Below are 19,539 nucleotides of genomic sequence, written 5' to 3'. Positions count from 1 at the left end.
CCTGGAAACAGGGCAGTCAGTTATCCCGGAAACAGAGCAGTCAGTTACTTGGAAACAGGGCAGTCAGTTACCCTGGAAAAAGGGAAGTCAGTTACCCCGGAAACTGGGCAGTCAGTCACCCTGGAAACAGGTTAGTCAGTTACCCCGGAAACAGGGTGATCAGTTACACCGGAAACAGGGCAGTCAGTTCCCCTGGAAACAGGGCAGTCAATTACCCTGGAAACAGGGCAGTCAGTTATCCTGGAAACAGGGCAGTTAGTTATCCCGGAAACAGGGTGATAAGTTACCCTGGAAACTGGGCAGTCAGTTACCCTGGAAACAGGGCGGTCAGTTACCCCGGAAACAGGGTGATCATTACACTGGAAAGTGGGCAGTCAGTTACCCTGGAAATAGGGCAGTCAGTTATCCAGGAAACAGGGCAGACAGTTATCCTGGAAACAGAGTGATCATTACACTGGAAAGTGGGCAGTCAGTTACCCTGGAAACAGGGCAGTCAGTTATCCAGGAAACAGGGCAGACAGTTATCCTGGAAATAGGGCGGTCCGTTACCCCGGAAATAGGGCGGTCAGTTTTCCTGGAAACAGGGCGGTCAGTTACCCCGGAAACAGGGAGATCAGTTACCCCAGAAACAGGGCGGTCAGTTAACCTGGAAACAGGGCGGACAGTTATCCAGTAAACAGGGCAGTCAGTTATCCTGGAAACAGGGCAGTCAGTTATCCTGGAAACAGGGTGATCAGTTACCCTGGAAACAGGGCAGTCAGTTACCCTGGAAACAGGGTGATCAGTTACCCTGGAAACTGGGCAGTCAGTTACCCTGGAAACAGGGCAGTCAGTTACCCTGGAAACTGGGCGGTCAGTTACCCTGGAAACAGGGCAGTCAGTTATCCCGGAAACAGGGTTATCAGTCACCCTGGAAACAGGGCAGTCAGTTATCCCGGAAACAGGGCAGTCAGTTATCCCGGAAATAGGGTGATCAGTTACCCTGGAAACTGGGCAATCTGTTCCCCTGGAAACAGGGCAGTCAGTTACCCCGGAAACAGAGTAGTCAGTTACCCTGGAAACAGGGCAGTCAGTTATCCCGGAAACAGGGTGATCAGCTACCCTGGAAACAGGGCAGTCAGTTAGCCTGGAAACAGGGCAGTCAGTTATCCCGGAAACAGGGCAGTCAGTTATCCCGGAAACAGGGTGATCAGTAACCCTGGAAACAGGGCAGTCAGTTACCCCGGAAACAGGGCAGTCAGTTACCCTGGAAAAAGGGCAGTCAGTTATCCCGGAAGAAGTGTGATCAGTTACCCTGGAAACTGGGCAGTCAGTTACCCTGGAAACAGGGCAGTCAGTTACTCCGGAAACAGGGCAGTCAGTTACCCTGGAAACTGGGCAGTCAGTTACCATGGAAACAGGGGAGTCAGTTATCCCGGAAACAGGGTGATCAGTTACCCTGGAAACAGGGCCGTCAGTTATCCCGAAAACAGGGCAGTCAGTTATCCCGGAAAAAGGGTGATCAGTTACCCTGGAAACTGGGCAGTCAGTTACCCCGGAAACAGGGTGATCAGTTACCCCGGAAGCAGGGCAGTCATTTACCCAGGAAACAGGGCAGTCAGTTACCCCGGAAACTGGGCAGTCAGTTACCCTGGAAACAGGTCAGTCAGTGACCCTGGAAACTGGTTAGTCAGTTACCCCGGAAACAGGGTGATCAGTTACCCCGGAAACAGGGCAGGCAGTTCCCCTGGAAAGAGGGCAGTCAGTTACCCTGGAAACAGGGCAGTCTGTTAACCTGGAAGTAGGGCAGTCAGTTATCCTTGAAACAGGGCAGTCCGTTACCCCGGAAATAGGTAGGTCAGTTATCCTGGAAATAGGGCGGTCAGTTACCCCGGAAACAGGGAGATCAGTTACCCCGGAAACAGGGCAGTCAGTTATCCAGTAAACAGGGCAGTCAGTTATCCCGCAAACAGGGCAGTCAGTTATCCTGGAAACAGGGCAGTCAGTTCTCCCGGAAACAGGGCAGTCAGGTATCCCGCAAACAGGGTGATCAGTTACCCTGGAAACAGGGCAGTCAGTTATCCCGGAAACAGGGTGATCAGTTACCCTGGAAACAGGGCAGTCAGTTACCTTGGAAACAGGGTGGTCAGTTACCCTGGAAACTGGGCAGTCAGTTACCCTGAAACAGGGTGATCAGTTACCCTGGAAACTGGGCAGTCAGTTACCCTGGAAACAGGGCAGTCAGTTCTCCCGGAAACAGGGCAGTCAGTTATCCCGGAAACAGGGTGATCAGTTACCCTGGAAACAGGGCAGTCAGTTACCTTGGAAACAGGGTCGTCAGAGACCCTGGAAACAGGGTGGTCAGTTACCCCGGAAACAGGGTGATCAGATATCCTGGAAACAGGGCGGTCAGTTACCCCGGAAACAGGGCAGTCAGTTACCCCGGAAACAGGGTGATCAGTTATCCTGGAAACAGGGCAGTCAGTTAGCCTGGAAACAGGGCAGTCAGTTGCCCCGGAAACAGGGCAGTCAGTTATCCCGGAAACAGGGTGATCAGTTACCCTGGAAACAAGGCAGTCAGTTACCCCGGAAACAGGGCAGTCAGTCACCCTGGAAAAAGGGCAGTCAGTTATCCCGGAAGCAGGGTGATCAGTTATCCAGTCAACAGGGCAGTCAGTTATCCTGGAAACAGGGCAGTCAGTTATCCCGGAAACAGGGCAGTCAGTTATCCCGGAAACAGGGTGATCAGTTACCCTGGAAACAGGGCAGTCAGTTACCCCGGAAACAGGGCAGTCAGTTACCCTGGAAACAGTGCAGTCAGTTATCCCGGAAACAGGGCAGTCAGTTACCCTGGAAACTGGGCAGTCAGTTACTCTGGAAACAGGGCAGTCAGTCATCCTGGAAACAGGGTTATCAGTTACCCTGGAAACAGGGCAGTCAGTTACCCCGGAAACAGGGCAGTCAGTTACCCTGGAAACTGGGCAGTCAGTTACCCTGGAAACAGGGCAGTCAGTTATCCCGGAAACAGGGTTATCAGTTACCCTGGAAACAGGGCAGTCAGTTATCCCGGAAACAGGGCAGTCAGATATCCCGGAAATAGGGTGATCAGTTACCCTGGAAACTGGGCAATCAGTTCCCCTGGAAACAGGGCAGTCAGTTACCCCGGAAACAGTGCAGTCAGTTACCCTGGAAACAGGGCAGTCAGTTATCCCGGAAACAGGGCAGTCATTTACCCTGGAAAAAGGGTATTCAGTTACTCTGGAAACTGGGCAGTCAGTTACCCTGGAAACAGGGCAGTCAGTTACCACCGAAACAGGGCAGTCAGTTACCCTGGAAACTGGGCAGTCAGTTACCCTGGAAACAGTGCAGTCAGTTATCCCGGAAACAGGGTTATCAGATATCCTGGAAACAGGGCAGTCAGTTATCCCGGAAACAGAGCAGTCAGTTACTTGGAAACAGGGCAGTCAGTTACCCTGGAAAAAGGGAAGTCAGTTACCCCGGAAACAGAGCAGTCAGTTATCCTGGAAACAGAGTGATCATTTACACTGGAAAGTGGGCAGTCAGTTACCCTGGAAACAGGGCAGTCAGTTATCCAGGAAACAGGGCAGACAGTTATCCTGGAAATAGGGTGGTCCATTACCCCGGAAATAGGGCGGTCAGTTTTCCTGGAAACAGGGCGGTCAGTTACCCCGGAAACAGGGAGATCAGTTACCCCAGAAACAGGGCGGTCAGTTAACCTGGAAACAGGGCGGACAGTTATCCAGTAAACAGGGCAGTCAGTTATCCTGGAAACAGGGCAGTCAGTTATCCTGGAAACAGGGTGATCAGTTACCCTGGAAACTGGGCAGTCAGTTAACCTGGAAACAGGGTGATCAGTTACCCTGGAAACTGGGCAGTCAGTTACCCTGGAAACAGGGCAGTCAGTTACCCTGGAAACTGGGCGGTCAGTTACCCTGGAAACAGGGCAGTCAGTTATCCCGGAAACAGGGTTATCAGTTACCCTGGAAACAGGGCAGTCAGTTATCCCGGAAACAGTGCAGTCAGTTATCCCGGAAATAGGGTGATTAGTTACCCTGGAAACTGGGCAATCTGTTCCCCTGGAAACAGGGCAGTCAATTACCCTGGAAACAGGGCAGTCAGTTATCCTGGAAACAGGGCAGTTAGTTATCCCGGAAACAGGGTGATAAGTTACCCTGGAAACTGGGCAGTCAGTTACCCTGGAAACAGGGCGGTCAGTTACCCCGGAAACAGGGCAGTCAGTTATCCTGGAAACAGGGTGATCAGTTACACTGGAAAGTGGGCAGTCAGTTACCCTGGAAACAGGGCAGTCAGTTATCCTGGAAATAGGGCGGTCCGTTACCCCGGAAATAGGGCGGTCAGATGTCCTGGAAACAGGGCGGTCAGTTACCCCGGAAACAGGGAGATCAGTTACTCCAGAAACAGGGCGGTCAGTTGACCTGGAAACAGGGCGGACAGTTATCCAGTAAACAGGGCAGTCAGTTATCCCGCAAACAGGGCAGTCAGTTATCCTGGAAACAGGGCAGTCAGTTCTCCCGGAAACAGGGCAGTCAGTTATCCCGCAAACAGGGTGATCAGTTACCCTGGAAACAGGGCAGTCAGTTATCCCGGAAACAGGGTGATCAGTTACCCTGGAAACAGGGCAGTCAGTTACCCTGGAAACAGTGTGGTCAGTTACCCTGGAAACTGGGCAGTCAGTTACCCTGGAAACAGGGTGATCAGTTACCCTGGAAACTGGGCAGTCAGTTACCCTGGAAACAGGGCAGTCAGTTATCCCGGAAACAGGGTGATCAGTAACCCTGGAAACAGGGCAGTCAGTTACCCCGGAAACAGGGCAGTCAGTTACCCTGGAAAAAGGGCAGTCAGTTATCCCGGAAGAAGTGTGATCAGTTACCCTGGAAACTGGGCAGTCAGTTACCCTGGAAACAGGGCAGTCAGTTACTCCGGAAACAGGGCAGTCAGTTACCCTGGAAACTGGGCAGTCAGTTACCCTGGAAACAGGGGAGTCAGTTATCCCGGAAACAGGGTGATCAGTTACCCTGGAAACAGGGCCGTCAGTTATCCCGAAAACAGGGCAGTCAGTTATCCCGGAAAAAGGGTGATCAGTTACCCTGGAAACTGGGCAGTCAGTTACCCCGGAAACAGGGTGATCAGTTACCCCGGAAGCAGGGCAGTCATTTACCCAGGAAACAGGGCAGTCAGTTACCCCGGAAACTGGGCAGTCAGTTACCCTGGAAACAGGTCAGTCAGTGACCCTGGAAACTGGTTAGTCAGTTACCCCGGAAACAGGGTGATCAGTTACCCCGGAAACAGGGCAGGCAGTTCCCCTGGAAAGAGGGCAGTCAGTTACCCTGGAAACAGGGCAGTCTGTTAACCTGGAAGTAGGGCAGTCAGTTATCCTTGAAACAGGGCAGTCCGTTACCCCGGAAATAGGTAGGTCAGTTATCCTGGAAATAGGGCGGTCAGTTACCCCGAAAACAGGGAGATCAGTTACCCCGGAAACAGGGCAGTCAGTTATCCAGTAAACAGGGCAGTCAGTTATCCCGCAAACAGGGCAGTCAGTTATCCTGGAAACAGGGCAGTCAGTTCTCCCGGAAACAGGGCAGTCAGTTATCCCGCAAACAGGGTGATCAGTTACCCTGGAAACAGGGCAGTCAGTTATCCCGGAAACAGGGTGATCAGTTACCCTGGAAACAGGGCAGTCAGTTACCCTGGAAACAGGGTGGTCAGTTACCCTGGAAACTGGGCAGTCAGTTACCCTGGAAACAGGGTGATCAGTTACCCTGGAAACTGGGCAGTCAGTTACCCTGGAAACAGGGCAGTCAGTTCTCCCGGAAACAGGGTAGTCAGTTATCCCGGAAACAGGGAGATCAGTTACCCTGAAACAGGGCTTTCAGTTATCCTGGAAACAGGGTCGTCAGTGACCCTGGAAACAGGGTGGTCAGTTACCCCGGAAACAGGGTGATCAGATATCCTGGAAACAGGGCGGTCAGTTACCCCGGAAACAGGGCAGTCAGTTACCCCGGAAACAGGGTGATCAGTTATCCTGGAAACAGGGCAGTCAGTTAGCCTGGAAACAGGGCAGTCAGTTATCCCGGAAACAGGGCAGTCAGTTACCCTGGAAACAGGGTGATCAGTTACCCTGGAAACTGGGCAGTCAGTTCCCCTGGAAACAGGGCAGTCAGTTACCCCGGAAACAGTGCAGTCAGTTACCCTGGAAACAGGGCAGTCAGTTATCCCGGAAACAGGGCAGTCATTTACCCTGGAAAAAGGGTATTCAGTTACTCTGGAAACTGGGCAGTCAGTTACCCTGGAAACAGGGCAGTCAGTTACCCTGGAAACTGGGCAGTCAGTTACCCTGGAAACAGGGCAGTCAGTTATCCCGGAAACAGGGTTATCAGATACCCTGGAAACAGGGCAGTCAGTTATCCCGGAAACAGAGCAGTCAGTTACTTGGAAACAGGGCAGTCAGTTACCCTGGAAAAAGGGAAGTCAGTTACCCCGGAAACTGGGCAGTCAGTCACCCTGGAAACAGGTTAGTCAGTTACCCCGGAAACAGGGTGATCAGTTACACCGGAAACAGGGCAGTCAGTTCCCCTGGAAACAGGGCAGTCAATTACCCTGGAAACAGGGCAGTCAGTTATCCTGGAAACAGGGCAGTTAGTTATCCCGGAAACAGGGTGATAAGTTACCCTGGAAACTGGGCAGTCAGTTACCCTGGAAACAGGGCGGTCAGTTACCCCGGAAACAGGGTGATCATTACACTGGAAAGTGGGCAGTCAGTTACCCTGGAAATAGGGCAGTCAGTTATCCAGGAAACAGGGCAGACAGTTATCCTGGAAACAGAGTGATCATTACACTGGAAAGTGGGCAGTCAGTTACCCTGGAAACAGGGCAGTCAGTTATCCAGGAAACAGGGCAGACAGTTATCCTGGAAATAGGGCGGTCCGTTACCCCGGAAATAGGGCGGTCAGTTTTCCTGGAAACAGGGCGGTCAGTTACCCCGGAAACAGGGAGATCAGTTACCCCAGAAACAGGGCGGTCAGTTAACCTGGAAACAGGGCGGACAGTTATCCAGTAAACAGGGCAGTCAGTTATCCTGGAAACAGGGCAGTCAGTTATCCTGGAAACAGGGTGATCAGTTACCCTGGAAACAGGGCAGTCAGTTACCCTGGAAACAGGGTGATCAGTTACCCTGGAAACTGGGCAGTCAGTTACCCTGGAAACAGGGCAGTCAGTTACCCTGGAAACTGGGCGGTCAGTTACCCTGGAAACAGGGCAGTCAGTTATCCCGGAAACAGGGTTATCAGTCACCCTGGAAACAGGGCAGTCAGTTATCCCGGAAACAGGGCAGTCAGTTATCCCGGAAATAGGGTGATCAGTTACCCTGGAAACTGGGCAATCTGTTCCCCTGGAAACAGGGCAGTCAGTTACCCCGGAAACAGAGTAGTCAGTTACCCTGGAAACAGGGCAGTCAGTTATCCCGGAAACAGGGTGATCAGCTACCCTGGAAACAGGGCAGTCAGTTAGCCTGGAAACAGGGCAGTCAGTTATCCCGGAAACAGGGCAGTCAGTTATCCCGGAAACAGGGTGATCAGTAACCCTGGAAACAGGGCAGTCAGTTACCCCGGAAACAGGGCAGTCAGTTACCCTGGAAAAAGGGCAGTCAGTTATCCCGGAAGAAGTGTGATCAGTTACCCTGGAAACTGGGCAGTCAGTTACCCTGGAAACAGGGCAGTCAGTTACTCCGGAAACAGGGCAGTCAGTTACCCTGGAAACTGGGCAGTCAGTTACCATGGAAACAGGGGAGTCAGTTATCCCGGAAACAGGGTGATCAGTTACCCTGGAAACAGGGCCGTCAGTTATCCCGAAAACAGGGCAGTCAGTTATCCCGGAAAAAGGGTGATCAGTTACCCTGGAAACTGGGCAGTCAGTTACCCCGGAAACAGGGTGATCAGTTACCCCGGAAGCAGGGCAGTCATTTACCCAGGAAACAGGGCAGTCAGTTACCCCGGAAACTGGGCAGTCAGTTACCCTGGAAACAGGTCAGTCAGTGACCCTGGAAACTGGTTAGTCAGTTACCCCGGAAACAGGGTGATCAGTTACCCCGGAAACAGGGCAGGCAGTTCCCCTGGAAAGAGGGCAGTCAGTTACCCTGGAAACAGGGCAGTCTGTTAACCTGGAAGTAGGGCAGTCAGTTATCCTTGAAACAGGGCAGTCCGTTACCCCGGAAATAGGTAGGTCAGTTATCCTGGAAATAGGGCGGTCAGTTACCCCGGAAACAGGGAGATCAGTTACCCCGGAAACAGGGCAGTCAGTTATCCAGTAAACAGGGCAGTCAGTTATCCCGCAAACAGGGCAGTCAGTTATCCTGGAAACAGGGCAGTCAGTTCTCCCGGAAACAGGGCAGTCAGGTATCCCGCAAACAGGGTGATCAGTTACCCTGGAAACAGGGCAGTCAGTTATCCCGGAAACAGGGTGATCAGTTACCCTGGAAACAGGGCAGTCAGTTACCTTGGAAACAGGGTGGTCAGTTACCCTGGAAACTGGGCAGTCAGTTACCCTGAAACAGGGTGATCAGTTACCCTGGAAACTGGGCAGTCAGTTACCCTGGAAACAGGGCAGTCAGTTCTCCCGGAAACAGGGCAGTCAGTTATCCCGGAAACAGGGTGATCAGTTACCCTGGAAACAGGGCAGTCAGTTACCTTGGAAACAGGGTCGTCAGAGACCCTGGAAACAGGGTGGTCAGTTACCCCGGAAACAGGGTGATCAGATATCCTGGAAACAGGGCGGTCAGTTACCCCGGAAACAGGGCAGTCAGTTACCCCGGAAACAGGGTGATCAGTTATCCTGGAAACAGGGCAGTCAGTTAGCCTGGAAACAGGGCAGTCAGTTGCCCCGGAAACAGGGCAGTCAGTTATCCCGGAAACAGGGTGATCAGTTACCCTGGAAACAAGGCAGTCAGTTACCCCGGAAACAGGGCAGTCAGTCACCCTGGAAAAAGGGCAGTCAGTTATCCCGGAAGCAGGGTGATCAGTTATCCAGTCAACAGGGCAGTCAGTTATCCTGGAAACAGGGCAGTCAGTTATCCCGGAAACAGGGCAGTCAGTTATCCCGGAAACAGGGTGATCAGTTACCCTGGAAACAGGGCAGTCAGTTACCCCGGAAACAGGGCAGTCAGTTACCCTGGAAACAGTGCAGTCAGTTATCCCGGAAACAGGGCAGTCAGTTACCCTGGAAACTGGGCAGTCAGTTACTCTGGAAACAGGGCAGTCAGTCATCCTGGAAACAGGGTTATCAGTTACCCTGGAAACAGGGCAGTCAGTTACCCCGGAAACAGGGCAGTCAGTTACCCTGGAAACTGGGCAGTCAGTTACCCTGGAAACAGGGCAGTCAGTTATCCCGGAAACAGGGTTATCAGTTACCCTGGAAACAGGGCAGTCAGTTATCCCGGAAACAGGGCAGTCAGATATCCCGGAAATAGGGTGATCAGTTACCCTGGAAACTGGGCAATCAGTTCCCCTGGAAACAGGGCAGTCAGTTACCCCGGAAACAGTGCAGTCAGTTACCCTGGAAACAGGGCAGTCAGTTATCCCGGAAACAGGGCAGTCATTTACCCTGGAAAAAGGGTATTCAGTTACTCTGGAAACTGGGCAGTCAGTTACCCTGGAAACAGGGCAGTCAGTTACCACCGAAACAGGGCAGTCAGTTACCCTGGAAACTGGGCAGTCAGTTACCCTGGAAACAGTGCAGTCAGTTATCCCGGAAACAGGGTTATCAGATATCCTGGAAACAGGGCAGTCAGTTATCCCGGAAACAGAGCAGTCAGTTACTTGGAAACAGGGCAGTCAGTTACCCTGGAAAAAGGGAAGTCAGTTACCCCGGAAACAGAGCAGTCAGTTATCCTGGAAACAGAGTGATCATTTACACTGGAAAGTGGGCAGTCAGTTACCCTGGAAACAGGGCAGTCAGTTATCCAGGAAACAGGGCAGACAGTTATCCTGGAAATAGGGTGGTCCATTACCCCGGAAATAGGGCGGTCAGTTTTCCTGGAAACAGGGCGGTCAGTTACCCCGGAAACAGGGAGATCAGTTACCCCAGAAACAGGGCGGTCAGTTAACCTGGAAACAGGGCGGACAGTTATCCAGTAAACAGGGCAGTCAGTTATCCTGGAAACAGGGCAGTCAGTTATCCTGGAAACAGGGTGATCAGTTACCCTGGAAACTGGGCAGTCAGTTAACCTGGAAACAGGGTGATCAGTTACCCTGGAAACTGGGCAGTCAGTTACCCTGGAAACAGGGCAGTCAGTTACCCTGGAAACTGGGCGGTCAGTTACCCTGGAAACAGGGCAGTCAGTTATCCCGGAAACAGGGTTATCAGTTACCCTGGAAACAGGGCAGTCAGTTATCCCGGAAACAGTGCAGTCAGTTATCCCGGAAATAGGGTGATTAGTTACCCTGGAAACTGGGCAATCTGTTCCCCTGGAAACAGGGCAGTCAATTACCCTGGAAACAGGGCAGTCAGTTATCCTGGAAACAGGGCAGTTAGTTATCCCGGAAACAGGGTGATAAGTTACCCTGGAAACTGGGCAGTCAGTTACCCTGGAAACAGGGCGGTCAGTTACCCCGGAAACAGGGCAGTCAGTTATCCTGGAAACAGGGTGATCAGTTACACTGGAAAGTGGGCAGTCAGTTACCCTGGAAACAGGGCAGTCAGTTATCCTGGAAATAGGGCGGTCCGTTACCCCGGAAATAGGGCGGTCAGATGTCCTGGAAACAGGGCGGTCAGTTACCCCGGAAACAGGGAGATCAGTTACTCCAGAAACAGGGCGGTCAGTTGACCTGGAAACAGGGCGGACAGTTATCCAGTAAACAGGGCAGTCAGTTATCCCGCAAACAGGGCAGTCAGTTATCCTGGAAACAGGGCAGTCAGTTCTCCCGGAAACAGGGCAGTCAGTTATCCCGCAAACAGGGTGATCAGTTACCCTGGAAACAGGGCAGTCAGTTATCCCGGAAACAGGGTGATCAGTTACCCTGGAAACAGGGCAGTCAGTTACCCTGGAAACAGTGTGGTCAGTTACCCTGGAAACTGGGCAGTCAGTTACCCTGGAAACAGGGTGATCAGTTACCCTGGAAACTGGGCAGTCAGTTACCCTGGAAACAGGGCAGTCAGTTATCCCGGAAACAGGGTGATCAGTAACCCTGGAAACAGGGCAGTCAGTTACCCCGGAAACAGGGCAGTCAGTTACCCTGGAAAAAGGGCAGTCAGTTATCCCGGAAGAAGTGTGATCAGTTACCCTGGAAACTGGGCAGTCAGTTACCCTGGAAACAGGGCAGTCAGTTACTCCGGAAACAGGGCAGTCAGTTACCCTGGAAACTGGGCAGTCAGTTACCCTGGAAACAGGGGAGTCAGTTATCCCGGAAACAGGGTGATCAGTTACCCTGGAAACAGGGCCGTCAGTTATCCCGAAAACAGGGCAGTCAGTTATCCCGGAAAAAGGGTGATCAGTTACCCTGGAAACTGGGCAGTCAGTTACCCCGGAAACAGGGTGATCAGTTACCCCGGAAGCAGGGCAGTCATTTACCCAGGAAACAGGGCAGTCAGTTACCCCGGAAACTGGGCAGTCAGTTACCCTGGAAACAGGTCAGTCAGTGACCCTGGAAACTGGTTAGTCAGTTACCCCGGAAACAGGGTGATCAGTTACCCCGGAAACAGGGCAGGCAGTTCCCCTGGAAAGAGGGCAGTCAGTTACCCTGGAAACAGGGCAGTCTGTTAACCTGGAAGTAGGGCAGTCAGTTATCCTTGAAACAGGGCAGTCCGTTACCCCGGAAATAGGTAGGTCAGTTATCCTGGAAATAGGGCGGTCAGTTACCCCGAAAACAGGGAGATCAGTTACCCCGGAAACAGGGCAGTCAGTTATCCAGTAAACAGGGCAGTCAGTTATCCCGCAAACAGGGCAGTCAGTTATCCTGGAAACAGGGCAGTCAGTTCTCCCGGAAACAGGGCAGTCAGTTATCCCGCAAACAGGGTGATCAGTTACCCTGGAAACAGGGCAGTCAGTTATCCCGGAAACAGGGTGATCAGTTACCCTGGAAACAGGGCAGTCAGTTACCCTGGAAACAGGGTGGTCAGTTACCCTGGAAACTGGGCAGTCAGTTACCCTGGAAACAGGGTGATCAGTTACCCTGGAAACTGGGCAGTCAGTTACCCTGGAAACAGGGCAGTCAGTTCTCCCGGAAACAGGGTAGTCAGTTATCCCGGAAACAGGGAGATCAGTTACCCTGAAACAGGGCTTTCAGTTATCCTGGAAACAGGGTCGTCAGTGACCCTGGAAACAGGGTGGTCAGTTACCCCGGAAACAGGGTGATCAGATATCCTGGAAACAGGGCGGTCAGTTACCCCGGAAACAGGGCAGTCAGTTACCCCGGAAACAGGGTGATCAGTTATCCTGGAAACAGGGCAGTCAGTTAGCCTGGAAACAGGGCAGTCAGTTATCCCGGAAACAGGGCAGTCAGTTATCCCGGAAACAGGGTGATCAGTTACCCTGGAAACAGGGCAGTCAGTTAGCCTGGAAACAGGGCAGTCAGTTATCCCGGAAACAGGGCAGTCAGTTATCCCGGAAACAGGGTGATCAGTAACCCTGGAAACAGGGCAGTCAGTTACCCCGGAAACAGGGCAGTCAGTTACCCTGGAAAAAGGGCAGTCAGTTATCCCGGAAGAAGTGTGATCAGTTACCCTGGAAACTGGGCAGTCAGTTACCCTGGAAACAGGGCAGTCAGTTACTCCGGAAACAGGGCAGTCAGTTACCCTGGAAACTGGGCAGTCAGTTACCCTGGAAACAGGGGAGTCAGTTATCCCGGAAACAGGGTGATCAGTTACCCTGGAAACAGGGCCGTCAGTTATCCCGAAAACAGGGCAGTCAGTTATCCCGGAAAAAGGGTGATCAGTTACCCTGGAAACTGGGCAGTCAGTTACCCCGGAAACAGGGTGATCAGTTACCCCGGAAGCAGGGCAGTCATTTACCCAGGAAACAGGGCAGTCAGTTACCCCGGAAACTGGGCAGTCAGTTACCCTGGAAACAGGTCAGTCAGTGACCCTGGAAACTGGTTAGTCAGTTACCCCGGAAACAGGGTGATCAGTTACCCCGGAAACAGGGCAGGCAGTTCCCCTGGAAAGAGGGCAGTCAGTTACCCTGGAAACAGGGCAGTCTGTTAACCTGGAAGTAGGGCAGTCAGTTATCCTTGAAACAGGGCAGTCCGTTACCCCGGAAATAGGTAGGTCAGTTATCCTGGAAATAGGGCGGTCAGTTACCCCGGAAACAGGGAGATCAGTTACCCCGGAAACAGGGCAGTCAGTTATCCAGTAAACAGGGCAGTCAGTTATCCCGCAAACAGGGCAGTCAGTTATCCTGGAAACAGGGCAGTCAGTTCTCCCGGAAACAGGGCAGTCAGGTATCCCGCAAACAGGGTGATCAGTTACCCTGGAAACAGGGCAGTCAGTTATCCCGGAAACAGGGTGATCAGTTACCCTGGAAACAGGGCAGTCAGTTACCTTGGAAACAGGGTGGTCAGTTACCCTGGAAACTGGGCAGTCAGTTACCCTGGAAACAGGGTGATCAGTTACCCTGGAAACTGGGCAGTCAGTTACCCTGGAAACAGGGCAGTCAGTTATCCCGGAAACAGGGTGATCAGTAACCCTGGAAACAGGGCAGTCAGTTACCCCGGAAACAGGGCAGTCAGTTACCCTGGAAAAAGGGCAGTCAGTTATCCCGGAAGAAGTGTGATCAGTTACCCTGGAAACTGGGCAGTCAGTTACCCTGGAAACAGGGCAGTCAGTTACTCCGGAAACAGGGCAGTCAGTTACCCTGGAAACTGGGCAGTCAGTTACCCTGGAAACAGGGGAGTCAGTTATCCCGGAAACAGGGTGATCAGTTACCCTGGAAACAGGGCCGTCAGTTATCCCGAAAACAGGGCAGTCAGTTATCCCGGAAAAAGGGTGATCAGTTACCCTGGAAACTGGGCAGTCAGTTACCCCGGAAACAGGGTGATCAGTTACCCCGGAAGCAGGGCAGTCATTTACCCAGGAAACAGGGCAGTCAGTTACCCCGGAAACTGGGCAGCCAGTTACCCTGGAAACAGGTCAGTCAGTGACCCTGGAAACTGGTTAGTCAGTTACCCTGGAAACAGGGTGATCAGTTACCCCGGAAACAGGGCAGGCAGTTCCCCTGGAAAGAGGGCAGTCAGTTACCCTGGAAACAGGGCAGTCTGTTAACCTGGAAGTAGGGCAGTCAGTTATCCTTGAAACAGGGCAGTCCGTTACCCCGGAAATAGGTAGGTCAGTTATCCTGGAAATAGGGCGGTCAGTTACCCCGAAAACAGGGAGATCAGTTACCCCGGAAACAGGGCAGTCAGTTATCCAGTAAACAGGGCAGTCAGTTATCCCGCAAACAGGGCAGTCAGTTATCCTGGAAACAGGGCAGTCAGTTCTCCCGGAAACAGGGCAGTCAGTTATCCCGCAAACAGGGTGATCAGTTACCCTGGAAACAGGGCAGTCAGTTATCCCGGAAACAGGGTGATCAGTTACCCTGGAAACAGGGCAGTCAGTTACCCTGGAAACAGGGTGGTCAGTTACCCTGGAAACTGGGCAGTCAGTTACCCTGGAAACAGGGTGATCAGTTACCCTGGAAACTGGGCAGTCAGTTACCCTGGAAACAGGGCAGTCAGTTCTCCCGGAAACAGGGTAGTCAGTTATCCCGGAAACAGGGAGATCAGTTACCCTGAAACAGGGCTTTCAGTTATCCTGGAAACAGGGTCGTCAGTGACCTTGGAAACAGGGTGGTCAGTTACCCCGGAAACAGGGTGATCAGATATCCTGGAAACAGGGCGGTCAGTTACCCCGGAAACAGGGCAGTCAGTTACCCCGGAAACAGGGTGATCAGTTATCCTGGAAACAGGGCAGTCAGTTAGCCTGGAAACAGGGCAGTCAGTTATCCCGGAAACAGGGCAGTCAGTTATCCCGGAAACAGGGTGATCAGTTACCCTGGAAACAGGGCAGTCAGTTAGCCTGGAAACAGGGCAGTCAGTTATCCCGGAAACAGGGCAGTCAGTTATCCCGGAAACAGGGTGATCAGTAACCCTGGAAACAGGGCAGTCAGTTACCCCGGAAACAGGGCAGTCAGTTACCCTGGAAAAAGGGCAGTCAGTTATCCCGGAAGAAGTGTGATCAGTTACCCTGGAAACTGGGCAGTCAGTTACCCTGGAAACAGGGCAGTCAGTTACTCCGGAAACAGGGCAGTCAGTTACCCTGGAAACTGGGCAGTCAGTTACCCTGGAAACAGGGGAGTCAGTTATCCCGGAAACAGGGTGATCAGTTACCCTGGAAACAGGGCCGTCAGTTATCCCGAAAACAGGGCAGTCAGTTATCCCGGAAAAAGGGTGATCAGTTACCCTGGAAACTGGGCAGTCAGTTACCCCGGAAACAGGGTGATCAGTTACCCCGGAAGCAGGGCAGTCATTTACCCAGGAAACAGGGCAGTCAGTTACCCCGGAAACTGGGCAGTCAGTTACCCTGGAAACAGGTCAGTCAGTGACCCTGGAAACTGGTTAGTCAGTTACCCCGGAAACAGGGTGATCAGTTACCCCGGAAACAGGGCAGGCAGTTCCCCTGGAAAGAGGGCAGTCAGTTACCCTGGAAACAGGGCAGTCTGTTAACCTGGAAGTAGGGCAGTCAGTTATCCTTGAAACAGGGCAGTCCGTTACCCCGGAAATAGGTAGGTCAGTTATCCTGGAAATAGGGCGGTCAGTTACCCCGGAAACAGGGAGATCAGTTACCCCGGAAACAGGGCAGTCAGTTATCCAGTAAACAGGGCAGTCAGTTATCCCGCAAACAGGGCAGTCAGTTATCCTGGAAACAGGGCAGTCAGTTCTCCCGGAAACAGGGCAGTCAGGTATCCCGCAAACAGGGTGATCAGTTACCCTGGAAACAGGGCAGTCAGTTATCCCGGAAACAGGGTGATCAGTTACCCTGGAAACAGGGCAGTCAGTTACCTTGGAAACAGGGTGGTCAGTTACCCTGGAAACTGGGCAGTCAGTTACCCTGGAAACAGGGTGATCAGTTACCCTGGAAACTGGGCAGTCAGTTACCCTGGAAACAGGGCAGTCAGTTATCCCGGAAACAGGGTGATCAGTAACCCTGGAAACAGGGCAGTCAGTTACCCCGGAAACAGGGCAGTCAGTTACCCTGGAAAAAGGGCAGTCAGTTATCCCGGAAGAAGTGTGATCAGTTACCCTGGAAACTGGGCAGTCAGTTACCCTGGAAACAGGGCAGTCAGTTACTCCGGAAACAGGGCAGTCAGTTACCCTGGAAACTGGGCAGTCAGTTACCCTGGAAACAGGGGAGTCAGTTATCCCGGAAACAGGGTGATCAGTTACCCTGGAAACAGGGCCGTCAGTTATCCCGAAAACAGGGCAGTCAGTTATCCCGGAAAAAGGGTGATCAGTTACCCTGGAAACTGGGCAGTCAGTTACCCCGGAAACAGGGTGATCAGTTACCCCGGAAGCAGGGCAGTCATTTACCCAGGAAACAGGGCAGTCAGTTACCCCGGAAACTGGGCAGTCAGTTACCCTGGAAACAGGTCAGTCAGTGACCCTGGAAACTGGTTAGTCAGTTACCCCGGAAACAGGGTGATCAGTTACCCCGGAAACAGGGCAGGCAGTTCCCCTGGAAAGAGGGCAGTCAGTTACCCTGGAAACAGGGCAGTCTGTTAACCTGGAAGTAGGGCAGTCAGTTATCCTTGAAACAGGGCAGTCCATTACCCCGGAAATAGGTAGGTCAGTTATCCTGGAAATAGGGCGGTCAGTTACCCCGGAAACAGGGAGATCAGTTACCCCGGAAACAGGGCAGTCAGTTATCCAGTAAACAGGGCAGTCAGTTATCCCGCAAACAGGGCAGTCAGTTATCCTGGAAACAGGGCAGTCAGTTCTCCCGGAAACAGGGCAGTCAGGTATCCCGCAAACAGGGTGATCAGTTACCCTGGAAACAGGGCAGTCAGTTATCCCGGAAACAGGGTGATCAGTTACCCTGGAAACAGGGCAGTCAGTTACCTTGGAAACAGGGTGGTCAGTTACCCTGGAAACTGGGCAGTCAGTTACCCTGGAAACAGGGTGATCAGTTACCCTGGAAACTGGGCAGTCAGTTACCCTGGAAACAGGGCAGTCAGTTCTCCCGGAAACAGGGTAGTCAGTTATCCCGGAAACAGGGAGATCAGTTACCCTGAAACAGGGCTTTCAGTTATCCTGGAAACAGGGTCGTCAGAGACCCTGGAAACAGGGTGGTCAGTTACCCCGGAAACAGGGTGATCAGATATCCTGGAAACAGGGCGGTCAGTTACCCCGGAAACAGGGCAGTCAGTTACCCCGGAAACAGGGTGATCAGTTATCCTGGAAACAGGGCAGTCAGTTAGCCTGGAAACAGGGCAGTCAGTTATCCCGGAAACAGGGCAGTCAGTTATCCCGGAAACAGGGTGATCAGTTACCCTGGAAACAAGGCAGTCAGTTACCCCGGAAACAGGGCAGTCAGTCACCCTGGAAAAAGGGCAGTCAGTTATCCCGGAAGCAGGGTGACCAGTTATCCAGTCAACAGGGCAGTCAGTTATCCTGGAAACAGGGCAGTCAGTTATCCCGGAAACAGGGCAGTCAGTTATCCCGGAAACAGGGTGATCAGTTACCCTGGAAACAGGGCAGTCAGTTACCCCGGAAACAGGGCAGTCAGTTACCCTGGAAACAGGGCAGTCAGTTATCCCGGAAACAGGGCAGTCAGTTACCCTGGAAACTGGGCAGTCAGTTACTCTGGAAACAGGGCAGTCAGTCATCCTGGAAACAGGGTTATCAGTTACCCTGGAAACAGGGCAGTCAGTTACCCCGGAAACAGGACAGTCAGTTACCCTGGAAACTGGGCAGTCAGTTACCCTGGAAACAGGGCAGTCAGTTATCCCGGAAACAGGGTTATCAGTTACCCTGGAAACAGGGCAGTCAGTTATCCCGGAAACAGGGCAGTCAGATATCCCGGAAATAGGGTGATCAGTTACCCTGGAAACTGGGCAATCAGTTCCCCTGGAAACAGGGCAGTCAGTTACCCCGGAAACAGTGCAGTCAGTTACCCTGGAAACTGGGCAGTCAGTTATCCCGGAAACAGGGCAGTCATTTACCCTGGAAAAAGGGTATTCAGTTACTCTGGAAACTGGGCAGTCAGTTACCCTGGAAACAGGGCAGTCAGTTACCACCGAAACAGGGCAGTCAGTTACCCTGGAAACTGGGCAGTCAGTTACCCTGGAAACAGTGCAGTCAGTTATCCCGGAAACAGGGTTATCAGATATCCTGGAAACAGGGCAGTCAGTTATCCCGGAAACAGAGCAGTCAGTTACTTGGAAACAGGGCAGTCAGTTACCCTGGAAAAAGGGCAGTCAGTTACCACCGAAACAGGGCAGTCAGTTACCCTGGAAACTGGGCAGTCAGTTACCCTGGAAACAGTGCAGTCAGTTATCCCGGAAACAGGGTTATCAGATATCCTGGAAACAGGGCAGACAGTTATCCAGTAAACAGGGCAGTCAGTTATCCTGGAAACAGGGCAGTCAGTTATCCTGGAAACAGGGTGATCAGTTACCCTGGAAACTGGGCAGTCAGTTACCCTGGAAACAGGGTGATCAGTTACCCTGGAAACTGGGCAGTCAGTTACCCTGGAAACAGGGCAGTCAGTTACCCTGGAAACTGGGCGGTCAGTTACCCTGGAAACAGGGCAGTCAGTTATCCCGGAAACAGGGTTATCAGTTACCCTGGAAACAGGGCAGTCAGTTATCCCGGAAACAGTGCAGTCAGTTATCCCGGAAATAGGGTGATCAGTTACCCTGGAAACTGGGCAATCTGTTCCCCTGGAAACAGGGCAGTCAATTACCCTGGAAACAGGGCAGTCAGTTATCCTAGAAACAGGGCAGTTAGTTATCCCGGAAACAGGGTGATAAGTTACCCTGGAAACTGGGCAGTCAGTTACCCTGGAAACAGGGCAGTCAGTTACCCCGGAAACAGGGCAGTCAGTTATCCTGGAAACAGGGTGATCAGTTACACTGGAAAGTGGGCAGTCAGTTACCCTGGAAACAGGGCAGTCAGTTATCCTGGAAATAGGGCGGTCCGTTACCCCGGAAATAGGGCGGTCAGATGTCCTGGAAACAGGGCGGTCAGTTACCCCGGAAACAGGGAGATCAGTTACTCCAGAAACAGGGCGGTCAGTTGACCTGGAAACAGGGCGGACAGTTATCCAGTAAACAGGGCAGTCAGTTATCCCGCAAACAGGGCAGTCAGTTATCCTGGAAACAGGGCAGTCAGTTCTCCCGGAAACAGGGCAGTCAGTTATCCCGCAAACAGGGTGATCAGTTACCCTGGAAACAGGGCAGTCAGTTATCCCGGAAACAGGGTGATCAGTTACCCTGGAAACAGGGCAGTCAGTTACCCTGGAAACAGGGTGGTCAGTTACCCTGGAAACTGGGCAGTC

The sequence above is a fragment of the Heterodontus francisci genome, chromosome 23, assembly GCF_036365525.1.
Source record: "Heterodontus francisci isolate sHetFra1 chromosome 23, sHetFra1.hap1, whole genome shotgun sequence".
In the NCBI taxonomy this organism is placed as follows: Eukaryota; Metazoa; Chordata; class Chondrichthyes; order Heterodontiformes; family Heterodontidae; genus Heterodontus; species Heterodontus francisci.
This window is presented reverse-complemented; position numbering follows the sequence as displayed.